We start from the raw sequence: 10,857 nt of genomic DNA, 5'->3' as shown, positions 1-10,857 counted from the left end.
GCATGCATGCGTGGATGTGTGCGTGTGCGCATGCGTGTGCGCGTGTGCGCGTGTGGATTTGTGTGTGTGTGCATGCGTGTGTGCACGTCTGTGTGTACATATGTGTGTGCACATGTGCATGTGTGTGCGTGTGTGCGCGCATATATGTGTGGGTGTGTGTGCATGTGTGCACGTGTGCATGTGTGTGTCTGTGTGTGCATGTGCATGAGTGTGTGCATGTGTGTGCATGTGTGCATATGTGTGTGCGTGTGCATGTCTGTGTGTGCATATGTGTGGATGTGCATGTGTGCGCATGTGTGCGTGTGTGCGCGCACGTGTGCATGTGTGTGCATGTGTGCATGTGTGTGCATGTGTGTGTGCATGTATTACATAGAGTCTTCAGGAGAACTAGTTTTGAGCAAACACAGGAGCCGTTTCTGACTGCAGAGGAGGAGGTGGTCCGGGAGAAGTCGTCGTGGGTTTTCCATCCATGTTGCTGCTCTGTTGGCTCCATGTCCACTGGGGTCGAGCTCGGGGGGCACCTCAGGGGACAGTGAACTGTTTCCATCCGAGGCGGTCTGGGGATAAATGGTGACGGGTGACGTTTTGGAGAAAGATACAAATGAGGAGGGGCAGAGCCTGAAAGAAACTCCACGGGAATGAATTTATGGGCAGGAAACTGAGAGGCTGAGGCAGAGAAGCAGGGGGCCCCTGGGCAGCGCCGACCCAGGCCTGTCCCCGAGGACTCCTCCTCCCTCAGTCCGAACCTCTGCTTTCCTGTCTCCAAAAGGAAGAGACTAACAAACGGGTCCATCCCGATTAAGGAGACGCAAACCGCTCCTGGCATCCGACATCAACCATTATTTGAAATCGATTTTACACACGGAGGAAATTACAGGAGGAGTAAATAAAGTCCTAGTAAGAAGTTAAAATGGGATTTTATTAGGAAGAAACGCTAGGCAGGAGGAGAGGAGGCCGTCCCAGCAATGGGGACGTGCATGTCACACGCAGGGCCAAGCCCGGTCTGGGAGGGGAGCAGCCTCGCCCGTTACCTGAATTTTTAAGACTCCCGTAAGAGCACAATGAAATGCCGCCCTCCGGGGTGGTTTATAATAAATCTAAATGCTTTGTTAATTGCCTGTCACCACTACAAATAGCATTTGCTTAGGGGAAACTTTTTTTTTTTAAGACCCGGGAAATAAATCAGAACTTTTAATTCACTCGAAGACAGACTTGAGGGAAAAAAACGGGAGGTCCAGGATAATAGCTGCTAACCTTGGGCTGGTATCCGAAAGGTGTCATCGTGAAAAAAGAAAAAAAAAAAAAGGACACGACTGAAAGTCAGCTGGAAACAGCCTCCCACACAGGAAAAGTGCTGATGGCTTAGGTACCGTTTTCCTTGCATTCTAAAGGCCGGGGAGGAAGCCGCCGTGAGAAAAATGGCACCGTGGGAGGGTCGCCAGATGGGGTGGGGACCCCGCGCCCCAGCAGGTGGGGAGGCCAACCCCCCCTCCCGTTCCTCGCCAGGCGCCCCTCCGAATGCTGCCGTCGTCACCACGGCAGAGGCAGAGTCGTGGGGGCTGAATCCCCGCAGAGTTCCAGCGAGGAGCAGGTCAAGCCGAGACGTCAAACCCTGGGTACAAATCCACAGCTCGGCCCTGAGGGGCGGCCAGGCGGGGCGCAGGCTGCTTTAGCGCAGCGAAGCTTCTCGGCGGGACGCTATGGCGCTGTGACTCGGCCCAAGCGGGCGGACCAGGCGCGGGGGCCTCGCGTACCTCCAGCCCGTGGGAAACGAAAGCCGTTGGGGCCGCGGGGGCCGCCGCACCCCGCCTGCCCTCAGCACCCTCCCTGCAGACGAGGAAACCGCGGCCCACGGCCGGGGAGCGGCAGCCGGCGCCTCCGGCCCCTGGGGCTTGGCGCTCCGACGCGGCCTCTCTTGTCTGAAAACGGGGCGGACCCCGTGCTTTAGACCCAAACCCGGAGCTGGCGCGGTCCCACGGGCACCTCGGTCACCGCTACAGCCCGCTGGGTCTGGGCGACAGCACGTCCTGGCCCCCCGGGGTGGATGGGCCTGTCGGACGGAGGGGGGCCCAGACCCGCGGGTTTATGCAAACGCCCGCGACGTAACCCCCCGAAGTGGCATTTGTCCTTCACTAAGGAAAGCGTGAAGCCGCGTGAAAACACGGGGGGGGGGGGTGCCACCAGCAGTGGGACTGAGAAGCGGACAGCCCTGGCCTGGTGGGGACAGTAAATCTGATTGGAACGGGGCGCGGGGCGCAGGGCAGCGCGTGAGAGTGGTGGCCTCGGTCGCAGCCGCCTCATCCCGCCGAGAGCGAGGGCAGAGCTTCCTGGCCTGAGAGCCAAGTTTCAGACGCTGCACACGTTTCACAATGTCGCTTAAAGGGAGGAAAAAATGTGCCGTGGTGGGGTCCTTCAGCCCGAAACGCAATGAAGTGACTTCGGGAGCAAGTGCCTGAGTTTCTCAGGGAGGGGGGTCCTGGTCCGAGCGAGCGGGCTGGGTCGAGGGGCCCCCAAACGCGAGGAGCACGGGGGTGTCCGTCCCCAGGGCGCCAGAGCCGCCGGCCGGCGCCGAGCAGCAGGACGCGAAGGGGTTCTGCCAACGGAGCCCACACTCCCGGGTCCGATGGGGTCGCCCACGATCCGCACAGACTCGGCCTTTTCAGGAGAGCGGAGCAGCAGGGAGAAGAGCCTTGGCAAAGGCACGCTGTTCAGAGGTCGCGGAGGTGACCCACAGCGCCAGACGCGCGAACGACGGAAGTTCACAGTGCAACGCTGAGCGCCTTCTGCATGCCGGGTGCCGCGGCCGGCCGAGCCACACGGGACCCCGAAACGAACACTGCCGGGACTTTGAAGTTTAAGGAAAGCGGCTGAGACGCGGAGAAACGTGTGTCTTGCGTGGGGGCCCAGGCCACAGCCCACCCGCCACCTCGCGGCCCACATGGGGCGGCGTGGGGTCCACGTGGGGCGGGGGACCTCAGAACCGCGGCCCGGCCACCAGAGGCCCCTCTCCATCGAGGTTTCAGGGGGCCGCGCGTCCGGGGGACGGGGCTCCGGGCGGGCTGTGCTGCCGAGTGACTATAGCGAGAAACGTCCCGTGAGAAGGACAGAGTACACGGGGCGGGGGGTGCGGGGGGCGCGGACAGGGAGCACAGCCCCTGGGAAGCACCCTCAACTCACGCACCACACGTGCTGCGCGCTGCCCGGCACCCCGACCAGACGCTGCGGTTCAAGGCTCAGCACGACGGCGTCGGCGACGGCGCACGGGGAAGGGCAGGGAAACGGGGCGGGGACCGGCATCTCCCGGAGGGTCCTTCCTCTGCGTCCTGGGTCGCGTCTCCCGTCCTTGAGACTTGAGGACGCTTGGCTCAGTCTGGTGCTGCCCTCTAGTGTCCAAAACACAGACTGCAGAGGCCACACCGGAAAAATGAACAAAGCCCCGTAAATCCCATTCCACGACGGCCGAGAACCCACCAGACACAAACCATCTCGATGATGGTCTAGAAAAAAAATCACAGGAGGAAAGGAGTTATCAGTCTTACTTGCATCCTGGCAAATTGTGGATGATCCTCCTCTTTTCCCGAGCGGTTTAAACCCCAGCGGCCCAGAACAGCTCCGGAAGGAAACTGGACCGTCGCAGACTCTCTGGGCTCCGCCTGCAGGAGGCGCCGTCCTGGGCACTTCTGAGCCGATTCCGCCAACGCCTGGCTCCATCGTTCGCGTGGTCAGTTGGTTGTTTCGGTTAGATTTTTATTTTTCACCCCAATTTAGCTGTAATTCTCACTTGATAAACCTGAATTCTTCCTGTCTAGGAAACAATTACAAGTGGAGGTTTAAGCTGGAACGAAACGGGAGACCGTGCGACCCGGGAAACATGACAGAGCTTCAGCCGCGTCTGCGTCTCGATGAGGACGTCGCCTCCCATTTCCGAACCGTCCACATCACTGAACGGAGCCGCCGCGACGACCAGCTTTGCGATGAATGTCACGTCAGCCAAGCAGGAGCAGACGACAGGTCAGCGTGCAGCATTGCCGGGTCCTACCGCGGGTCTGCGGGACCGGCAGCGCTAACGGCCCCAAAGGCTGCCCCTGATCTGCGGACTAAGTGTCGGCCAGAGACACTGCGAGGCGGGACGAGGCCGTTGGAGGCAAGACGGCCACTCACGGAGCTGTCCCCGAGGCGTCCACGCGGTGTGTCAGAGGGCCCAGGGGCCTGGCAGACTGTTGGAGTGAGGCCTCCACCGGAAAAAAAAAAAAAGAAGAAGAAGCGAGCCATAGTTTTTCTGAATTCCAGTTGGCAGTAACTATAAAACAACCGTGCGAGGGCACACGACTCTGCGACTTCCTGGCGGACAGGACGTTCGTAATGAAGAAACCACTTCCTCCCGCGAACAGTGTGTTTAGCTCGGAGCTGTTCCCTGTGCCTACCTGTTTTGTTTTAACCGAGACTGTTTGCAAATATTTGAGGATCTGGTTGAAAAAAAAAAATAAACGAAAGACTCAGAGAGACATTTTAATGAACTTTGAGTTTTGCCCGATCGTTGCATAAATAATAACTCCCGTTGTTTTTTTTAAATCAATTTGGGAATGAGGATGAGTGATTTTTAATCCTAGGACTTGACTATTTATTGCTGCGTGGTTTGCCGCTTCTCCAAACGCTGGGACGCAGGCCCCCGGCGATGCCCGCGTCCGCTGGGAAGTGGGGCGTCGGCTTTAGCGATTCCCTTCTGAGCGGAACGGAGCAGGACGCTCCGCGAACGGGTGGGGTTGGAAAGCGGGGCGCCTCTCGAAACGCCCACCTTCTCCGCGTTGCCCTCCGACCCGTGTTTCCTGTTCGATCTGCACTGCGCTCACCTCCTTGGGAGTCAGGTCGCAATAACCGCGAGTCTCACCAGCAGTAACACCTGAAAGTAAAATCACCCTGATCATGAAACCCCTAAAGTACGGCTCATCGCTGTGAGGGCCTCCAATTGTCTCTGAAGTCGGACGACAGAAAGCCCTCGTGACAGGTTTTCACGGGAATCTCGTCCACGAGGAAACACGCTTTTCAAAATGGACAAAGAAGGCGTCCAATGTGTTTAAATACTTCGAACGCTCTTCAAAAGGGAATCAAAATACGAAAAAGAGGAAGGGATGAGCGGGAAGGTCGTCCGACCTGGCCAGAGGGTGAGTGACGCCACGGGCCTTCCCTCCTCCGCCTCCAGCCCGGTGCTCCCATCCGCCCGGCTTTCGGGGACAGCCATCTGTTTGTGACACTGGCCTCTTACCCTTTCTCAGCGTCTCGCTCTGCTGTGACTTGATTTCCCCTCTCGCCACTCACTATCCTTTATCCGGTCCGGCAAAGCTCACCGGCTCTCCAAGGGCGGGCCCCCTGGTGTCAGGGACATCCTGAGGGGGCCCCGCTCCCCTGTTTCCGGCCGTGAAGGTTGCTGGGAGGAGGGCACGTGGATGGAAAGGCACGGCTCTCCTCGGGTGATGAAGTAGGAAGGACAGACAGAGGGGACGCGCGACCTTAGTTATTTTTTTTAGCTGGTTCACAATTTTATTATATTTTAATCAGCTGCGCGACGGTTTGTTCCAAGGTGGCCAGAGTGAACCTCTGTTCGGCAGGAAAGAGCCCCCGGTCCCAGGCCTCAGGGCGAGGGACCCGGCCAGAGACCCCTTTCCACTGATTTCCCAGAAGGCATCGAAGTGGCCCCGGGGTGCAGTCCCGCTCTAGGAATCACACCTCAGAAAACGCTGCGGTATTTGGGGCCTCGTGCGCCGTCTCCCGCGGCAGGCACACCACGTCCCCGCCGCGGACCCTGGCCGCGTTCTGCAGGAGACGTGCCCCGGGCCCCACAGCACGGCCTCCGTGGAAAAGACCGGGTCAGACGGGAACGCGGCCGCGGGAATTCACGAGTCGGATGTCACCCCCTCCCCGCCGCGTCCAGGACCAGAGGCGATTCGCAGGCGGGAGGGGGAGTTTAGACCAGATGCGGAAAATCGCATGTGCTCGGAATTAAATCTGAGTTACTTCGAGGGGTCTTGTCCTGTGGAAGGTGAGGTCTTAGCATGTCCCATGGCATTGCGTGCGCACGACCGGGCCACCCCTCGGGCACCCGGGCGACCGGCCCGGAGTCGCCCCCCTGCCCACCACCCTGGGGCGGCTGGGTTTCCCACACCCTGGGGCGAAGGGGTTGGTGACCGCTGAGGGCCCGCTGGCTCTAAGCCCCTGCCCACGTGTGAACGAAGCCTCCGACAGGCGCTTTTGCTGTGCGTTCTTGGAGAAAGTAGGGGTTTCTTTGATTTAGTTCACACTAAGCTCTTTTTAAAATAAAGGAGTGAAAGCATAAAAGTAATAAAACCTCGGTTTGCATGAGCCTCGAGGACCTTATGCTGAGCGAAGTTAGCCAGTGACATGGGCCCCAGACCGGGCGGCACCCCTCAGCGAAGTCCCCACAGCCGTCAGGTCCGCGGGGACCCAGCGTCGGCTGAGGACGACGGCACAGTTCCGCAGACGATGGTGTTGCTGGCACAACCGTGAGAATCTCCAAGTGGCCCCTGGTGGCGTCCGGCGCCTGCGCACCCAGGTGGGACCCCGCGGGCCTCGCCGGCCGGGAGCCCTGCCACGCGCCCGCACTGGGCTCGGGCGCGGCGGCGGCGGCGGCTCTGGAACGGAGCTGGGAAGCCCGCGCTTTTCTTCGTTTTGGCGAAGCGTCATTTACTCGCTTGTCCTCCTTTGGCCGCATTCCGTTCGGCTGATGGCTCTGTCTTCCCTGCTCCCGAGATCCGAGTCTTGTTTGCGACGGCTTCTTGGTAACTTGGAAAGCGGGGGACGCGAGTCCTTCTATCCCTTTTTCGGGGTCCCCTTGGCTGTTCCGGGCATCTTTCGAGTCCACGTGAAATTCAGAACCAGCTCGTCAGTTGGCAGAGAGGAGAGCGGGGTTCTGATGAGACCGCACCCCACCTGCCAATCATCCCGGGGAGCGTCGCCGCGGCAATGTCAGGACCGTGGGAGCCTTGTCCGCTCACCAACGTTTCCTTGACTTTCTTTCGGCATCGTTTGTCGAACCGTGAGTTTTGTGGTTTTTTTTTTTTGTCATTGTTAAGTATCTTCCGAAGCAGTTTATTATTTTGATGTTATTGTGGGCAAAATCGTTTTCTTAATTTCATTTTCACACTGTTCTTGCCAGTGCCTACAAACCCAATTGATTTTTAAACATTGATCTCGCATCCGGCACCTTCTCTGAGCACATTTATTACTTCTAATAATTTTTTAGTGGCCTCCCTAGGATTTTCTATATACCAACCATTGATTTTTATTATCTTCCGATCCGAACGCGGCTTCCTGCCATGTATCCTGTTTACCAGGCACCGTTTTAAGCTCTCTGCACATATGGGCCGGTTTAATCCTCGCCACGGCCCTCTGAGACAGGATTATTTTTATCCTCGCTCCGCAGAGAAGGAAGCCACGGCCCGTCCCCCCGAGATCAGCGCACGGGACCGTGAAGCTCATTTCCAGGGCCTGCGCCTCTGCCCACAGCCCAGCGCGGTCGCTGCCGTGGGGGCCGTGCCTGCATGCGCCTCCCCGCCCGGCCCTGCCGCGCAGAGCCCTGGCCCTCCGTCCAGCCCTGCAGGGGTCATCGTCTCAGTGGGGACGGAGGCGCGTGAGCTCTCGGCCAGCCTCGTTGTCTGCAGACACTCTGGGGCTGGGACTCCCTGGGGGACCCTCTGCCGTCGTGTGTAAACCGGCGATGGCCTCGCCACCCTGCGGTCCCACAGCCGTGCACACCCAGCAAGGCTGACCGGAAGGTGCCCGGGAGGCCTCCCAGCCCCGTGTGCGCCCCTCTGGGACCTGCGCTTGGCTCATCAGCACCAGGCAATCGTCCGCCGTTTCAAAAATGCGTAAACACGTTTGGGGTGTTAAGCTCGGGGGTGGCAGGGCCAGGCGTGACCCTGCGGGTCTGTGCGCTCGCAGTGGAAGCGTGCTCCCCGATACCAGGTCACGCACCTGCGGCTCCTGCCCACCGTTCGTTTGCATTTCCTGACGAGCCCTTCACGCTGCGCTGCTCGGAGGCTGAGACCTGGGCCAGGGCCTGCCGAGGGCGCAGACGCCTCGAGGTGGCTCCTGCTCCACTGCAAAGCGCCCTGTCTCCCTCTGGTGGCCTCTGGGCTCCACGCAGGTCCGCGTGGCAGACTCGGAGAAACACTCTGGTTGTCCTGTCTGTCACCAGGAGGACGCCGTGATGGCTCCCCTCACGCTCCCGCGGCGACGGGAAGTGGAAGGGTTTGGGGGCGGGCGTCCCAGTCTGCGCCTGAGACCCCGCCGCCACCGGGGACGAGAGGGCGGCGCTGGCATCGGCGCCAGGAGGGACGTGGGTCGTGTCCGTCCCGGCCCCGCCCGGTCCCCTCCGTGTGCGCGGGGGCGTCTGCGGTCCACACGCGGCCTGACGTCGGGCCGTTCCGTGCTCACGCAGCTTCGGGGGACAGGGACGCTGGCCTCTGCCCCGTTTACCGATGTGACACGAGCCGCCGAGCAGACAGGCGGCCGTGCCTGCCTTCGAGCCGGGCGGCCTCCCGCAGGGCGCCCGTCCCCACCGCCGGCTGCGCCCAGCTCAGGCTGCGGCGAGGGCACGCGGGGAGCCACAGCTGTTTTGAGGGGTACTGGGAAAACCGGAAACTCGCGAAGCGACGACCTGGCCCGCGGCCGACCGGGAGGCTCCGCTCAGGCCGGCCTCCGGCTCCCGCACGGTGCGTCCTGGGCGGTGCGGGTCCTCTCGTGCCCCTGCGGTGGTGGGGTCGCACAGACCTGCCCGGCCCCCCGAGAACCAGCAGCTTACCTCCTTGCACACGGAGCTTTCCTATGTGTTTGCAGTTTGTCTCTCCCGTCCCGTAGGCCCCGCGGTCGCTGGGCCTGGACGGACGCTCCCCGCGGGCCCACGACCGCGCGGCCGCCCCCGCCGGTCCCAGGTGCAGCTCGAGTGGGGATACGAGGAGGACTTTATCCGTCGTGGTCTAATGGCCGCTTGACCCACCACTGCTCTGTCCTGAGCGCTCGCATCGCGGGACAGAAGTAGCAGCACCTGGGTTTGTCCCCGCCTGAGAGTGGCCCGGTTTATTTCGGCGTTGCTTAAGGAGAGGGTGTGAGTGCCCGCTCGCCGGAGCAGCCACTCAGGCCCCGGAACGGCCGCAGCCGCGGGGATCCACCGGAGCAGCGCTCCCGAGACTGAAAGAGTGGAAACGCCTTGAAAACCAAACGCAGCAGAAATGATGGAAAATGGAGTTGGGTCTGAGCATCTGAGAGGCTATTTCAGGGCCATCGAAAGGAACAAACTGTGTGTGCGCATGAGCGCATTCATGTGCATGCGTAAGTACATGTGTGGGCATGCACATGTGTGTGCATGTGTGTGCATGTGTGCAGATATGTGAATGCACTGCGCTCATGTGTTCATGTGTGTGCATTCATGTGTGCAAATGTGCATGTGTGTTATGTGCATGTACATGCACATGTGTGTGCACATGTGTGCAAATGTGCGGATATGTGTGTGCATGTGTGCTTGTGTACAGATATGTGAGTGCGCTGTGTTCCTGTGTGTTCATCCGTGTGCATGTGTGTGCACTCACGTGTGTGAGTGTACATGTGTGCACCTGTGCATGCACGTGTGTGTGTGCACATGTGGTTCGCCTTGAGACCTCCAGAGGAAACCCAGGTGTGACCTCTGGGGCCGGAAGTGGCCTCGGAAGCCGGTCTTCAGGCCCCGACGCCTGGCCGAGGCTGCTCGGCCGGCAGGTGCAGGCAGGACCCAGCTGCCGGTGGCCGGGGCTGCGCCCCTGGTTTTTCTGCACCTTGTAGACAAACTCACGCCTGGATAGTCGGTGGACGTCCCGCTTTCGAAGCGGCTGCTTGGGCCTTACAGACACACTGACTTTCTTCTGAAACCTCTGCTTCGAGTTCTTCGGGTCACGTTAATGCTAGGAGGTGTGTCAGGTGGTAAGCGGTGACCTTCCAGGCACTGAGCCAGCCAGGTGACATTTGCTTTTGTTTTGTTGCAGCAGAAAATGAAATGCCTGGGTGAGTGTCCCCGATGGCAAGGGCACGTACCGAAACGCTCCGAGGCCGGCCGCTCCGGACGGCCGCCCGGAGCTCCGCCTCTGCGTTGGTGTCCTGAGACGCCCTCGGCTGTGGCTCAAGGTCGCGACGTGGCAGGCGAGGCTCCAGATGTCACGCCTTCGAACAATGTCTCCTTGCCCGGAGAGGAGGCCAGCAGTTCCTGAATGTTCTTCTCCTTCATCTCACGAGAAAATCTTTCCTTACCAACCATCTACGGGGTCACCGGCCAGGATGGGGTCGTCTGCCCGTCTCTCACACGGAACCGGCTGATGGCGCTGCGGTCCCGGGATGCGAGACGGGCCCATCGCCTCCGTCACGCCTCCTCGTGGTGGAGACGCACCAAGGCCCTGGCGGGAGGGAGGGGCCAAGGGAGACGGCTGTGGGCGTGCGGGCACCCCCGGGTGCAAACGTACCCGCTGCCTTTGCTCAGGTCCCCGTGCGCCTGGCGCGTGCCGACCGCCTCATCGCCAACAGAGGAGGGCCGGAGAGGGGCCGGCCCCGCCCCTCTGCTGACCCCGCCAAGCGGGGTGCTGCTCCCGAGATGCATCGCCGTTTGTCTCAGACGCCTCGAAACGGTGGCACGGCCCTGCCCCCTCCCGGTGGGAGACGGGCCCTCTGACCCGGAGGGGCCCTGTCCCCCCAGGGCTGCAGGGCAGGCCCGAACCCCGAAGGAACCGGTCAACTTAAGGGGCCCGCTGGATCGGTCTTGGGGACGCGCACGGCCACCGCCGGGGACCAGCCCACCGCACTGCGACGGCGCGTGGAGCC

This window comes from Rousettus aegyptiacus, unplaced genomic scaffold (genome assembly GCF_014176215.1).
Source record: "Rousettus aegyptiacus isolate mRouAeg1 unplaced genomic scaffold, mRouAeg1.p scaffold_m13_p_10, whole genome shotgun sequence".
Taxonomy (NCBI): domain Eukaryota; kingdom Metazoa; phylum Chordata; class Mammalia; order Chiroptera; family Pteropodidae; genus Rousettus; species Rousettus aegyptiacus.
Note: the sequence above shows the minus strand (reverse complement) of the source record.